This window comes from Phlebotomus papatasi, chromosome 2 (genome assembly GCF_024763615.1).
Source record: "Phlebotomus papatasi isolate M1 chromosome 2, Ppap_2.1, whole genome shotgun sequence".
Classification (NCBI taxonomy): domain Eukaryota; kingdom Metazoa; phylum Arthropoda; class Insecta; order Diptera; family Psychodidae; genus Phlebotomus; species Phlebotomus papatasi.
Genome location: NC_077223.1, coordinates 51050900 through 51067551, shown reverse-complemented (window position 1 = coordinate 51067551; position 16652 = coordinate 51050900). Strand labels below are relative to the sequence as shown.

The window sequence follows — 16652 nt, the reverse complement described above, 5'->3', positions numbered from 1 at the left end:
AACTATTTCTAAAGGCAAACATAGATCGTTCGATCAATAAGTTATTTTTGCTTAAATTGCGGACAAATATGTACAAAAAGAAATTGAAATATACTATATAAGCACCTCTGGGGTTGTTCAATTTTGACTTTCAATAATGCATGATGGCCATTTAACCAAAAAAGCTACTGAATATGAAACCGTAAGGAGGTCATTCGATAGGACGCGCCCGAAGAAGATGGCAGGCGGAAATATAAGATGTTCTTAAACGACTGTGTGTGTTGAGGCGCTCTGAAGAGTTATCGCTTTTAATGGGAAAGGGTGGTGCAAGAGGCCTTGTCCTTCAATAATACGTAGAGCAAACTAAGTATTTAACCGGTCTTAATGATCGGTCAAACGAAATGTTAGCCAGTACCGCCTGGACTAACTACTTAACATATCCGAAAATCATTGAAAAAACTTGGGAAAATTTTGAGATAAGTCAAAAAGCCTGGTGAAAGACTTCTTTTGTATTACTTATAATTTTGTAGCAAATAAAAATTGAAAGAAGCGAAAATAGGTCTTAAGCCGTTTTCATCAGATATTGCACTCCACCAGACAGTATATAATCGAATTAGTCAAAAAGGTGAAGTGTGGTTTACTTAAGTCAGTTTGCTAGAGAATGTTTAGTAGGGGAGCGTCACCGAAGACTGGATGTCAATATATTGTACCGTTTGGAAACTAAGATCGTGAGAAGTTGAAAAAATTTTGACTGGTATAGGGTAACGTGTGATATTTCCGGACAAGGTGCTTTTCGGGACATAATATGGGTATTTTGGGACACATCAAAAATCCTATAAATATTTGTGTTCTAATTATTTTTAAGTTCTATATGAAATATTAAGCTCTTTACATATCAGATAAACATGAAATTTCCGAAATTTTATTTAATTTAAAGCGTGAAATACACGTGACTTGAGAGTATCACATTTCACTTTTTACAAGACCGTCAGTGTGGTCAATTTTGCAGATGTCAACACAAACAGTGCTTAGTTTTTTTCGATTTAAGTCACTTTTAAGTGAAATTTAAACAAAATTTTTATGAAAGGGTGAAGATTAGAACTTATACTTAAAGGTAAACAATCGGGCTCGGTGAAATTTATTTGCATAATAGCGACTCTTGTCTGTCCCGAAATACCCAACTGTCCTGAAATATACCACTATTACTTTACATTTTTTGTAATTTTGTATAAAAAATGATGCATTTTTTTTTTAACTTTCTTCGATAAGAATCTCATTCTGGATAGCATAAAGAACATAATAATTTGTATCAACAAGGAAAAAAAATATTTGAGAAGTCTTGAAATTTAAAAGTGCTAAAAAGTGTCCCGAAATACCACGCGTTACCCTACCCTGTTCTCTCTTGGAGTTCGACCAATAAAATTAGGGATTGAGTGTTGCAGGCTGTGACTGACGGTCTAAAAAGAAGTGCAAAAATTACTGATAGATTCACAATACTCTACATTTTACAACTTTAAAAAAAGTCTTCATGTTGTAGTGGAATAGTATTGAGTATTACAGAGTTCTGAACAATTTCGATTGAAATTTCGTAAGAAATTGCACTTTTCATTTACAAAACTCTTTAAGATGACACAATTTTGTAAATAAGTTTCGCGAAAACTTATTTTACAATTTATTATTTACTATTATATTTTTGCTGAAATACATTTCCGTGTATAAGTTCCCAAATGTGAAGAAAAAGCTTGAAATTTTCATTGATGGAATAACATTCAAGAAAAATTTCTGAGAAATTGTGAAGTTTGTGCAATTACTATTGAGAAATTAAAGTTGTTCATGAAAACTATTGAACATTGAATCTCTGGTTTTTTTCTGGTGTGAATAGCATAAAATAATACGTAGAACAGTAAATTGAGGCGAGGGTTAAGTCCCAATGTTAAAGTATATTATGCTATATTCGAGTATAACGAAAGAACATACACATGTTGATCTACAACAGATGACAAACTGGAGGATGGATTTGGAACAAAAATTCCTTCTTCAAATTTGACCAGTCGAGCGCGTTTCTGGGATGGACACTCGAGAGTAGTTGCCGGGACAACGAATGCGAATGTGAGGGAGTGTTGGATATTGATGCTCTAGCAAAATTTTCCATATCTCGTCAAAAGACAAGTTGATGAATGTCCCTCATTTCTATGGTTGTTTTTTTTTCGTATAATTTCTATATGAATTTCAGGGGATTTTATGTGAATTGTTTGCAAGTTGAAAATTCGTTTCTGTGATTTTTATTAAAAACAAAAGAAATATTCTCAATTCGTAAAACACAAGTGGACTTAACTCACAAAACACTAATTTATACGTTGGCTTCTGTAGTTTGAAAACACAATTAAATCATTGTGTGGAAGAAGGATTAGGTGTAATTTACAAAAAAAAAGAATAAAATCAAGAACCTATGCTACTTATTGTCTTCCGATTTTAGTCTGGCACAGACATTTTATAGTCGATTAGGTTACACAGAAAAGAGATGATGATTTATTTGCACGGTTTTATTGTACTTTATTAAAATGTATAATTTTTGTGTAAAAAATATACCTACTATTTAAAATAACTTTTTCAAACTTCCAAAATTAAATGAAAATCCATCATTTTGAATTATTAACACGATCTTAGATTTAAAACATTTCTTTATAGCGCTATAAAAACAATTTTGTTGCAAATAAATTTTTGCAAATAAACTAAAAAAAACTTTTACTATTTTTTATATTGTTCATTTTTGTATCAATCGAATTTTGACCAATATAAATAATTGTGAGAATATCTACATATTTTGGATTCTTTCTCCTTCAGAATCGTACTTTGGGAGAATTTTAGTATCAAGATGAATAATGTCAATTTGTTTGTCTGTTCAGCCTCTAGTAAAGCTAGAGATGAAACGGTTAAAGATTGTGACTTATATTTCGGGAAGAGGCTCCCCATTACTCGACTTTTAAGTCATTTAAAATGCCCTTATTTCACTACTCGAACTCCACGGAGAGAGCAATAAATTATAATCTTTTGATTTTTTCACCCCCAAAATTTCCACCTTCCACCCCCCGGAAACCACTTTTCACAGCAAATTTTTGCGTTTCAAATGGTTTCTGAGAAATAGCCTCACCCTGTTTGTTTATAGGTCTGTCTGTCCGGCTGTCGCCAAATCTAGAGGCCAAATTCTCAGAGATAGCAACTTGGTATCTTCGAGAACCCCCCATAAGTCGACCACAAGAATCGTTGACATCCCCTGATTTTTCCTCACTTCTTCGCTTCCCAACCAAAACCAGTGTTTTAGACCGAAGGCAGCCAAAACCCCGAAAGCCAATATCTAGAAAACAAAACCCCAATGCCAAAATCCAGAAAACAAGAAAACCCAAACACGAATGCCAAAATCCCGAAAGCGCGAAAATCCCGAAAGTCAAAATCCCAAAGGTGAAAATCCTGAAAGCCAAAATCCTGAAAGGGATGAAATTATATGGAGGATAATGTGTAGAATAAATTTTCAAGACAAAGAAAATTTTCATTTGCCTCCAGCAAGCATTTCTGCAATCATGAGAGTTAGTTATTTATAACACTTTTGAGAATTTTTCGATTTTGGCTTTCGGGATTTTGGCCTATTCGGGATTTTGGTGTTCTGAATTTTGGCTTTCGGGATTTTGACCGGGATCAGTTTTAGAGATTAGCCACGCTAAAATTTAATCCTTATACAAAGATATCATTGAATCAGTCCTAGCAACTATTTTTCAAGATCGGTTAAAAGGCTCTAGGGAGCGTGTTTTTCAATCGAATGGAGCTCGTTGGAATCATTTTGGAATTTCCGATAAAATTGAACCAGTTCCAATCGGTTATGAACCGGTAATGAATATTCATAACCGATAACTAATTTTATTCGAAATTCAATTATATTGCTCTTGAGGTGTAGTTTGGGTAATATTTTGAGTATTTTATAAATTGGTCTAAATCGGTTCTAAACCGGTATTGAACCGATAAGTAATTTTTATCCAAAAATTAGTTCTATTCCTCTCAAAACTATATTGTAGGATCTTTTGAATAATTTATAAATCGATTTAAATCGGTTGACAACCAGTAAACGGTAAATGATGCGAAAGTACTTTTGATGTATAGCAACTAAATCACGAGTTTGAACACTTTACAAAGACTGGGAAGCTTTGCCACCCATTTTTATATTGTATACTCTAATTACAAAAAAAATAGTTGGTGAGATTATTAAGAATTTCACCTAATATGTACACACAATAGCACTGTAGCTTAGGAAACTAAGCTGCTTAATGTTTTTTCGTTATTTTTACTCAAAATATTTCGTATTAACTTGAGTCACCTTTAACTAAACTTTTTATTGAATAGTCAAATATCTTGTCTGTGCCTTTTTAGAGCTTTCCCACGCACACGTCAATATCCAATTAAAATGCCTCCAGTTGAAGCTTTCGTGGAAGTTACTGAAAATGGGATTTCTGCCTCCTGTAATCCTTTGCTCCTGTCACCGTCAATAATTCACGAAAATAATGATCTCAAGTGATTTTCTATATATTTATTTCATGTGCCGTATCATAAGACTACACCAAAGATAAGGGAGTGTGAGAAGTGTGAGATAATAGAGGAAATAAAGTTTATGGTTTTGTGATGCGATTAGTATGTCTCCCTCGTCTAATTTCATCTTCCAATGTATGTATTTTGCAGTTGGGCTGCTGGGGAACAAAATAATGGATATATTTCCACGTCGCACCACTGAGGAATTGTAGTAAGTCTACACCATCGTCCCCATTATCATGAATGTATGTATCTCATCTTCAACCACACATATGTCTCTGAAAGTTTGAAAATTACTTTCGAAATTGATGTAGTCAGAATTGGATTATCTCTGGTGCTTTATACGCCACCCACTGAAGCTTCCTTGCGGGCTAAGGAGGAGGATTTATAAAGAAAAAAAATCATCCCCCTAATATTACCCAAAAAGCTAACTCATACTCTTCCAAATCTTTCATTTTCCTTCATGGGAGACACACACAATAAAAATCCAAAAGGTAATTTCATTAAGAAACTTTCGATATTTCGGTCTTTGCAGCGAATGGGACCCTAACAATAGCCATTGACATAAATATTCAGGGAGCAAATTGTGCGAAAGCTTTCAACTATTTTCCAAGAGGGGTAACTGCCATTCCAGAAGCTGCTCTTTCTATTGTTGGGCAGGCGGCAAAATCTCATAATCTCATATTCGGGTAGAGGGAAAAAGTCTCTAAGCATCATTTCATGTGTCTAAGTGAAATTTTCATCAACAATAAATTCTTACTAAAATGCATTCCAGTATAGCCCAAGGGGGAGTAGGTAGGTGACAATGGTGTACAATTTTTCACTATTAATACACTTGCAAAATTTTTTCAAATATTTTCCATTCCCAATACCCATATTTTACTACTTATAAATGCAATTATATGGTACTGTACAAGTGCCCATAAAAAATAAATTTTGTCGACAAGAAATGCAATTTTATGAGTTTTTCATTTCAAAATTTTTAAAACAGTAAAATGTTCATGTAAGCTTTATCTTAGAGAGGCTATTTAAATGAGTGACAACCGCATGATTGTAATCATTTATGAAATACCACAGTAATGGCCTCTACACACTAGAGAAATTTATGTCCATATTGAAGCAAAATCCCTATGATAGTGTAGGAAAAACTCTTCAATATTGTAGAACGAATGCTAGAGGCCCCACACCAGAACACGCTGGAGCACCCTTCATTTCTAGGTTTCCGGGATAGAGCCCTATTTCCCATTCCAATACAGCCACGAATCTGGCGTCCTCCTCGCTTCGGTGAAGACCGACTGAAGATCCGATTCGATTATACCTTCGGAATAACTCGTCGAGCCACATCCGGGGCAAGTTCTATTTTTTATATGAAGTTATTTGAAGACAGCGCCTTGACTCAGCTCACACAGCCGATAGGGAAAAGTTATTTAGACAATAATTTAGTATATTTATCCATACACAGGGATCAGTAAATTACAAAATGTGAACAGTCCCCACTTTTAAATTATTTAGTGTAACGGGTGGAAATGCAGAGAAATTCCTGTATGTGTTTGTACGTACACAGAAAAAAAGAGGGTGCGATCAACTTTTTTTCCTCAGGACTGTAACACTTTTCAGGTGTAAAAATATATCAACATTTTTTAATGTTAATTTTACACCTTTTTAATGGTAAAACTAACATGAAAAGCCCTAATACACCTAAAGAGGGTAATATTTACACCGATTTTGGATCAATACTGCAGGGTAAAACTAACATTTCCGGAATGTTATTTTAACTTTTTCGGATTTCTCTCAGTGTAAAAGTACGCTTTGGTTACAACTCTATAGACCACATGCACTCTCAACTCCATCTAGCGGAACTATAGCGATATCGTAACTTGAGATTAGCCGCCGTTATAGCACTCCTCAAAGTTACCACCCCAGCTGAACAGTATTTGGTACCGTTGGCTTAGAAGAGGCTCAACAGTTCTACTACAATATGGACGTAAATTTCTTTAGTGTGTAGAGGCGATAAGAGCAGTTGAAGATAAGAGTCACTTAGTAATTATAAAGGAATTTAATACTGAGACAAGAATATTATGAGCCACCTTCGACTTTTCTCACAACAAAAAGAACACTGACATAGGTTGATATTCGAAGCATTTCGAACTGCGAACAGAAAATACTTCGGCCACCATTCGGACGAAATAAGAAAAAAGTGTCTTTTTTGACTTTCGCAACTGATCTTCGAATGTCTCTTCTCTTGTAGAAATCCTGGCTGTGAGTGTTCGAAATGACTCTCGATGTTTATGTTTTCTTCATTTTTTCGTCCAAACGTCTAAACAATTTTTTAACTGGATTCATTACTTTTAAAATTAAATTTAACAATCAGATGTCCAACATCCGAACTTCGATTCGTGTTTAAATGGGTGAGAATATTTTGAAAATAGCTATGAGTGTGATTTTGAAGAATTTTATCACTTCCCTTATGCTTGACAGTTTGCCCTCGCGTTCTTATTTCCGAAGTATGATGGTGTACGTATTTTGCCCCACTAATATTCCTTAGTGATAAATTTCCTAATTCCACCACATATTATTTGTGAGCTCACAGGGGATGAGACAGGAACACTGGATGGATGAAAAGACAGTATGAGGATTCAAGATATTTAATTGAATATCATGTTACATGAAATTCCATCCTTAATTTAGGTGTTTCCCAAAGTATTTTCTCGCTCTCGCTTGAATTTTCCTCTTGTTTCTCATGAATAAATCCCGAAGGAATAATTTTTAGCTTAAGGTTCACAATAAATCATCACTTGTACCTTTTCTCTCCGTGAAACGGAATTTGTGGATGTGTATGAGGGTGGGTTGATACTTTTCTCACAGAGCCTTTTTTTATGTGGATCCCTCCTCACATCCTTCTTAAGGTTTTTACACTAAATGTATGATCCTGTCTCTCACTTAATTAGAGAGCTTTTGCTCTATGGTAAAACTCAATCTTCTGCATTCGGGTTTCTGCAGAGATTAATCCCCAAAGAGTCATTCGCGAGGATTGAAAGTTCATACTCCAAAATCAATTTTCAATTAAATTACCGCGAAAGAATAATGCTTCACTTTTTTCTTAATCTTGATGAATTGTTGTCTGCTGAAGAGTTGATGATTGTGATTTGATTGATTGCCTCGGAAGATGGAGTGAAAGCTTGAAGAATTTTCACCTGAATTTTATCCTATGGGGATGTTTTTTGGGAATACAAAATAGGATGAGAATATGGGGTAGTTCCCTTGCTCTTTTGTCTGCATTCCAACCCTCTGTTTGTTGTGTAGTGAAACAGAAAACATTTTTTTTCTGACTCATCCTGCGTGTTGATTCGTGGTCCGCCCTCTCGACATTGTCAGTAGTTGTTAGCGCGAACAATGAGCCCATTGAGCCCATCATTTTCTACATAACAATACAACCATTTTTATCTCTCTCTTTTTTTTTTCAGTTAATACTAGGCCAAGGGGTGCCTTGAGGGATGGGAATGGATCCCGTAGGTTGCATAAGAGAGGACTTTCTAACTCGTACAATGATGGTCCATTCAACAAGTTACGTCCAACTGCGTAGCTTTGTTCGTCAATTTATTACAGTTGCTCACAAATACAATTTTTGACCAATTGATGTTTTGAAAAAACAATATAGACATATGGAACAACCCATAAGCTTAGAAAGCTCTTTTATTGAAAGCTTTCACACGAAAAAGTCATTATAATTCAATTGAATTCATCGATATTCACCTGAATTCATTAAATTCACCTCAAACCCCCTAAAGTCCATGGGGAAGTTAATAAGGATTTTCTTGAGCATTCATTCTTCCGAAATTCTCCTTTTCTTTTCCTCTTACATTTTTGGCCTTCCAATTAATCGGCTTTCGAGTGTGTCTCATTTGAACTTTCACCCTCATTCTTCTCCATCTTCTTCTAATTTTTTTTCCTCCTGACCCGAATTGTATTTATGATGGAGATTCAGAGAAGCGTATATAATAAATAACATCATCGAGAGTATCTCTACGGTGTCTCCAGCTATATTTTTCATATAGAAGTGCGAGGGTAGAAATTCTGGAGGGAGACAATAATCCCATAAATCGAAGAACCACCTACCCCAGTCCACTGAAAAGTGCCCAAAAAAAACCCAATTATGAAAGTGATGTTAGCCACCCCATTATTGAGTGCCGAAGGACCAAGTGAAAAGATACTTCAGGACTCCCAAAGCTTTTCTACAGAAGGTTACGTGAAGACGTCACCTAATCAATTTCCATGAGAATACCATCGAAGATCTAAATCATTATAGAGCGATAGGCATGCCGGATAATTCACAGTTTCTTATGAGTCGGGAACAGGGGTGTAGGGGCAAAATTTCTTTTCAATAAATATCTTCAACCGGGAGCTCTTTAGGCTGTGCGAACATCCCACCTCTCGAAACACAGAAAAATACTGCCGTAGGGACGGAAGTTCTTTCAAAAGGGCCACCAGCTCCCCTAGTTTGATCGTGTAAGCTTTAATAAAATACGAAAGTTCCACAATGGAAAGGGAAAGCAAGAGCTTTAAAGCCTCCAAAAAAAATCAGGGAGATTTTTGTGCACGGCCCAGAAAAAACTTGCGAGAGTGTAAATATTGTGTTGCAAAATCTCTATTTTTCTATTAAATACACAAAACTCGCAGGAAAATATCCGGGCATTGTTCGATGTCGATTTTCCATTTTGAGATGTGGTGCGGGAGGGTAAAAAAGCACATAATCGGATTTCGTGCTAAAATCATGAGTGAAAATAATTTGAGTCGGTGAGGTGAGTTTTTTAACAGAGAATTTTAATGGATGTGACAATTGAAGTGTTCTGATTCTTATCATGAGAGGAAATTGAAACAAAATTTGCTTATTGTGAAAAAAAGTAAATTAACATTCAAATCCAAAATTTTTACAAATGACAAATGATTATCAAAAAGTCAAAATACTCTTTAATTTCCATCCTATATCGCTATTCTAGCAGTTTCAAAAATTTAACGAAATTCAGATTCTCAATAACGATATAAGATTATTTCTACAGATGCTTTTGTGATTTTCTATTGATACTGTTTAATATTCTTTCTTATTTTCTATTTTTAACTAATCACCTATTTTTCTAAAATATCGTATTCTATATATAATATATAGAAAGCAAAACAAATTTTGCCTAAGATAAAGGCAGCTTTACTATGTTTGTTTTTGTCTTAATTTCAATTATTTTTTTGCTGAGTTATTTAGTAAAAAGTACTATTAATTTGCTTATTTTTGATAATATAATATTTTTTATGAAGGTATATTTGCAGAAGGAAATGAGAGCTTATGCCGATATTTTAAACGTTTGGCTTCTAAGTCCATAACTAAACAATAAAAAACAAATACAATAATATTTCAATATTTCATACTTCTTAAACTTTGTTTTTGTTTTGAAATTAAATTTTAAAATTAAAAATTTTAATTTTAAAAATTAAACCATTTATCGGTTCACAATCTAATTAAACCGAATTATAAATCATTCAAAAGTTCCTTAAAAATAGCTATGTAGTAATAAAATAAATTTTCGGATAAATATCAGTCCGTAAATTAATTAATTTGGTTCAGATTTATTAGAAATTCCAAGACCTTTCCAATGGACCCAAAAACGATGCCTTTCTGTTGAGAAATACGCTCTCTAAAGCCTTTTCAACTTTTTATCTGGAATACCCGTTTTTACTAATCATTCAACGGTATTTTAGGATATGGAAGAAATATATACTTAAATAAAATCTAAACATATCCTAAAACGAAAAAAAAATCTCGCATGACTTTTCGAGCAATCTTAAAAAGAAACATGGTTGTGCCGGAAAGGGGAGTAGAAAATGAGGAGCTTATGATGCAGGGGCTGACTTATGGAGGTATCCCCCGAAGGTCCTAACCCTTTAATTGTTTGGCCTGTAGAGGTGGTAGCACCCGGACAAACAGTGTGACGTTAAAAAAAACTCAAAACTTCAAATTTACAAAATTCTTCCAAAATATGACACCTTAGGGAGCATATAAACGGAGGGATTTTATTTCGAAACCGCCATTTTGACACAAAAATCCCTAACTGAGCTATAGACCGGTGCATTTTTGCCTATCTTTCGGCGCTTAAAATCTCCCTCTTCGAAAGCTCAATTTGTTTGTGTTCGAATATTTTGACATTTCAAGCGATTTTTATTTATTTTTTTTTGTATTTCAAGAGATGTTTTTCTCGTGAACTATTTTCAAAGTTATTAAGAGTCGAAAAGCAGGGGAAACGGGGACACGATATCGATCACTCTTCTGAATGCATCGTTTAATCTTCATTAATAGTCGAATTGTTAAAGTTGATTTATAGGAATATAAAAACTCACGATATTTTCTTAATTTAGCAAAAATATTGGCATAAAATCCTGCGGTAGGACGGTTTTGATATAGAGGATGTGTGCCCCACCTCCTTTTCCTTATAAAGTGTTCGTCACCAGGCATAAATATTAACTTTACCACTACTTAACAAATTCTTTGATTGTAAAACACTGTGTGATTGACATTTGAAACGTTTTGAAATAAAATAGAAAGTCTTCCAGACTATCTATTTTAGTTAGAGCACACTTGGAGAATTTATAACAGAGGGTGGAGAAAATTTATCTCAGGAATGAACCACTAGGAGAGATTTCCCGAGACTCACCGGTGCATAGCATCCCGTATAGAAGACGCCTAAGGGGTAAGGAGCCGAAATACATATCGACGACTCAGAATATAAGTCGAACAACTCGATTTTTTACAAAAATCGTTTTATTCGGTTTTTGGATACTTTTTTATATCGTCTACCTTCCCTGTGAATATTATACTTGAAATATAATTATTTTCAAATATAATTATTATTATATTTAAATATGCATGTAAAATCTTAGTTTCAAATCACTCTTCTGTAAAATTTGCCTACTGCGAGTTATTCGTTTCTTATTCTGAGCGATCGATATGGACTTAGCAGAATCTTCCACTATAGGATATGACATTGTAAAAATAGTTACTTTGTAAAACAAATATCTTGGTGTAATTATTAATAAAAGTTAATCTTTGAACAAGATTTTAGTATTTTATAAATTTTCCGAACATTTTGCAAAAATTTAGTTTAAAAAATTAAGATTAAATGGATTTTATCTATCTATCCACTCAATTTTAATTTTTAAATTTCTAAATTAGATGAATTTATTCATTAATAATGTTTTTGAAGTACAGTTTATTTTTAATGAGTTCCCGTGATGTTTTCAGCGTCCACCGCCGTCTTAGAGTTGGTGTCCAACCTCCAGACCAAAATGGTGGAAATGCTCTTTCTCAGGTTGTATATGCCAGTGATGTAAGAACATGTTAGAATTTTTTGAATATAAAAAAAAACCGAAATAAAAGAAGAAAAACAAAAACAAAAGATTCTGCTCTGTTGAATTTGTTTAAATATATTTTCCTAAAATTGAATGCCATTTACTTTTTAGCCAAGACACTTATATAGAATCACCGGCCATGAGCGCACCTAAGTATAAATGTATACTATACTATCCGCATAACTATATTGAAAAAAGGAATGAAAGGTTATAGAAAATATCCCATGCAGTCAATTTGTTTCATTCTGCAGCTGAAAAAAAATCACATGGAAACCACAAAGTTTTACATAGTGTAGCAGAAGATGAAGGAAAACACTACGAAAATTATTACGGAAAAGTCGAAACTTTTCACTTAAACAATTTCCGTGAGATAATCACAAGGGTAGAGAATCTATGGAAAAATTTACTATTTTCCCACGTTGATTCCCACGTTCACTATAATATTATTAAAGTGTTAAAAGGGAGAAAAATTATGCAGTGCCCACGCAAATGAGAAGACTGAGTTTGGGTAAAATTGAAAAATATTTTCCCTAAGTATCTTAATGTGTTTTTCTTCTCAAGTTATTCTTTTGTCGTTGGCGCAATATTGTGGTGTTTCGGAAACAACATATTTTTGGCATTAGTGCGGTTCAATGAGCAAATCTCTCACTCATTCCTGACATACAACCACGAAGGACTTAGTGTTCTAACATTTTGTGGGTGTCAACATTAGGGGATGAGTGTAAACAAATCTCAGAGGGAAAATCTTAACAATTTCATTGTGTTTTCATACAGAAAATTATTCCATCAGATCGGGTTAAATAAAAATACCCTATAAATTTTCAGCAAATCTAGCTCAATTGTAACTTCAATCCAGGATACTTTCTTTCTTTAGAACTTTGTTGTTTACTTAGAATATTATTTTAAATACCTTGGACAACTTATTTTATTGAGAAATCTGTTGTCCAGAAGATACAGAAGTAACCTTTATACTTTTTCGAAGCAATTGCATTAAATTTTCTTTGATATTTCCTTTCTGCGTAAACAGACAGATTTACTTTCCGAAAGGGTAGTTTTACTAGGGCTTAAGTTGGATTTTTCACTGGGAAATCCCTCTGTAGAGTCTTTGTGGGGTTCCTTTGTAGTATCCCTGGACAAAAGATGCAAAAAAGTAGTGCGGGGTCCAGAAATCGGAAATGGAGCTTTTTCCCAGCTGGTCGCTTCTTTTGCGGATGGCAGCATTTCCATTTAGCTCAGTTCGTGAATACTATATGGCATTTGAATATTTGGGGTTCTTTAGAAGTTCTGTGAAGCGGGATGGTTTAGGGCAGAAAATTCTGCCGAAGGGTGAAATTGCGAGAATGATGAATCAATAAGTGTCCAGTATATGCAATTTATCCATTTGATGGTTAGATGAGGAGGGAGACCACAAATCTTTGGCAACTATTTCCTCATTGCACCAAATTGAAGTTGGCAATTGAAATTGTTTAGGGAAAGTTGCCCCAGTCGACCATTCCTCAATAATTCATCATTGTGTCCAAATGGTATGAGTATATACATCAGGGTGTTGGACTGAGAAAAGGTGTCTGCTGCACCGGACGAAGATGGTACCGGGATGTGTGGATGTTGGACAAGTATATCCAGTTATTTCCGGAGGTTGAGCACCTGCGTCGACACCTATGCGACCACATCCAGACACAAGACTCTCCCGCAAAACCATCATTTCTCATCGTCGTCGTCAGCAGCAGGTTCGGGCCGGAGGGATGAAATTGCTTCTAACTAGTGGTTAACATCCACATAACATACAGTCTACCCCTTAGCCACAACCCCACTGCAATTCTTGATGATGATGACGATGATGAGCTGAAGACTGGCATTTTCCTGAAGCCATTCTTGCGTAAATATGATGTTGCGGTAATTTTCACCTCTATGACTCCTGGTGATGCAAAGGTATAAGTGTATAAGTCCTCTCTATCCTCCCATCCTCCACCATTCTACTAACCCTACTCCAAAAATTCTAATTAATTACGTTACAGTTGCATCTTACATCAAATACAAAATGTTATGGGGTGGTAAGAAAAGCCCTTTAATAAACAATTTACAACACACTTGTTATGCAATGTTAGCTTCTTGGTGGTTTAATTGGTTGTAAGTTATTCGACTTCGAATTTACTTGACTCCCTACAACAAGCCATTACATCAACATGAGTGGACTTGTTGAGGATCATCTCATGTTGAGGAAGTATTGCATACTCACGAATTTTCTAGTATTGAAATACTTCCTAGAAAGTAAATTCATAGGGAAATTTAATAATTCAGCTAAGATTATACTGGTTAAAACCCTTAAAATTCAAATGGGTCATATAACAGTTATTACAATTTAAAATGACATACAAAAGTCGATTGTAAGTCCAATGTTGCAAATAGATTTATTTATGGACCGGCTTTTTGTTTTCGGAATCGTTGTATTAAGTTCAAGGACTTCAATTAGACCTATAAGACGCATTATGTACTCTTCATTTCTTTATTCTATAGCACGGATTTCTATATTCTTCTGCCTATACCAAACGCCGTTTTATACTATCCCAAACTGTCTTGGTTTTTGGATCTATAGCTTTTAATATTGCACTGATTGGAGTGCAAATCTTTCCTGCTGGAAATTTTCTAAATAATCATCATTTATTAATTAAAATTAATTAAACATGTATCGGATTCAGATCTTCCGATGTTCGTCAGGGACAGCCTTTTCCTCAATTAAAAACTCAAAATTTTACTCCAAAGCTTTCGACCCTTGGTATGGGTCTTCCTCAGTGGGTCAATTTAGAATGTTTTAATCAACTGGGAAGCGTCTAACGTCCGCTTACAACTGCACATTACCACCAGAACTTTTCAACTTCTTGAGATTTTGTATATTATTTTCTTGAAAAATTTTTGTCTTTCTGTTGTCTCACTCTCAATCGCTTTGTCTCTAGTCAGCCAACAGAAAGACAAAAATTTTTCAAGAAAATAATATACAACATCTCAAGAAGTTGAAAAGATCTAGTGGTGATGTGTACTTGTAAGCAAACGTTAGACGTTTCCCAGTTGATTAAAAAAATTCTGAATTGACCCACTGAGGAAGACCCATAACAAGAGTCGAAAGCTTTGGAGTAAAATTTTAAGTTTTAATTTAGGAAAAAGCTACCTCTGACGCACACCGGATGATCTGAATTCAATATAATCCATCAGATACCCCACCTATAGAATAAACATGTATCAATTAATTAAAAAACATCATGTATTAATACTAACTACACTAACGGCCAAAACATTAAAGGGACAGATAATCCTAACCGGCTTATGTAGGTGAGATTCTTAACGTGAGCTAACTCGGAGTGCATGCAAATTCGATTTGGAGCTGAAGTTGGGAGACGCCATTCAGTTATCTTGAATCAAATTCGTGAAATTATACAAATTTTGTATTTAAACCAAAATATCAAGGATTTGGATGAACTGACAGAAAAGTGTTATATGGGTGAAATGTAGACCAGAATGTTCTCTATAATTTTTCCATAGAACATGATCTCATCGATTACTCAGAAGCCAAGATAATCGAGGTTTTTTGTTTCTTAACTCGTTTTTTCATACAGAGTTCCCCAAGTAGTCATTTGTTGAACTTCAACTATATCAAAGAATTGTTGTATTTTGCGGGACTTTCCATTTAAACCCCTATTTTAAGTGTCTTGGTGGAGTAGAGGCAGTCAAATTGGCATCTGAGTGATTTCAAAGCGTTATTATTGGAAAAATCAATTTTTTCACACTTAAACGGCAAAATCGGAGTGATAGCGTAGTCTGAGTGGAAAATGATGTATGGACGAAATGTAGAGACAAATGTCCTCTACAATTATGTTGAAGTAATCATCAAAATCGGTTCAGCGACAGTCGAGATAAGTGAGGTTATGTGATATTGAAATTGGTTTTTCGACTGTGGCGCCCCTGGTGTTAGTCCCACGAAGTTCAAATATTCTAGAAAGTTGTAGCATTTGGTGAGATCTTTCGTTTAAGCCCTCATTCGTCAAAATCGGTCACATAGAACCGGAGATATGATTTTTTGAATTTCGTGAACTTTGACCCCTCATATCTCAGGTTCTATTGAAACCACAGCGCGCATACGCACCATTTTGGAAACGTCCTAGACTGGACTACAACATACTAAAATTTCATTAACTTGCACAATGCCGTTTTTGAGAAAAGTGACTTTGAATTTCGATTAATTTTGACGCTATCACAGCGCCACCTATGGTGACTTTTTGAACATCCATCTGAAAGTGCTCATCGAGACGAAACCAAAAAGGTAAAATTTAGGTCGCTATGTTAATTAGAACCGGAGATAGAGGCCGGTCAATGTTCGAACTTTGACCCCTTATAGCTCGGGTCAGGGGTTATGGATCGACTTAAGGTTTTTTTTGTTTGATAGGTATAATCAACGGCTACAACATACTAAATTTTCAGCCCGATGCACAATGGAATTTTTGAGTTATTTAACTTTTAAGATTTAAAAATTTCTTTTTAAAAAAAGCGCCCCTAGCGGTGGTTTTATGAACTTGCGATGTTAGAAGGGGAAGTGGCATTTCACGAGAGCTCTCCAAAAAGCCCTCACTTTTTAAATTCTGACAATTAGAACCGGAGTTATGGCCATTTTAAGAAATTTTTTTTGGACCCTTATAGCTCGGGTCAGGGGGGTCGGG

At 34.8% G+C, this 16652-nt stretch overlaps 1 protein-coding gene across 19 annotated transcripts in view; it reads right to left on the bottom strand.

The window, feature by feature from the left end:
* The window catches only part of LOC129801532 (CUGBP Elav-like family member 4), a 966051-nt gene that overhangs the window by 362188 nt on the left and 587211 nt on the right, over positions 1-16652 (bottom strand). The window lies entirely within an intron of this gene.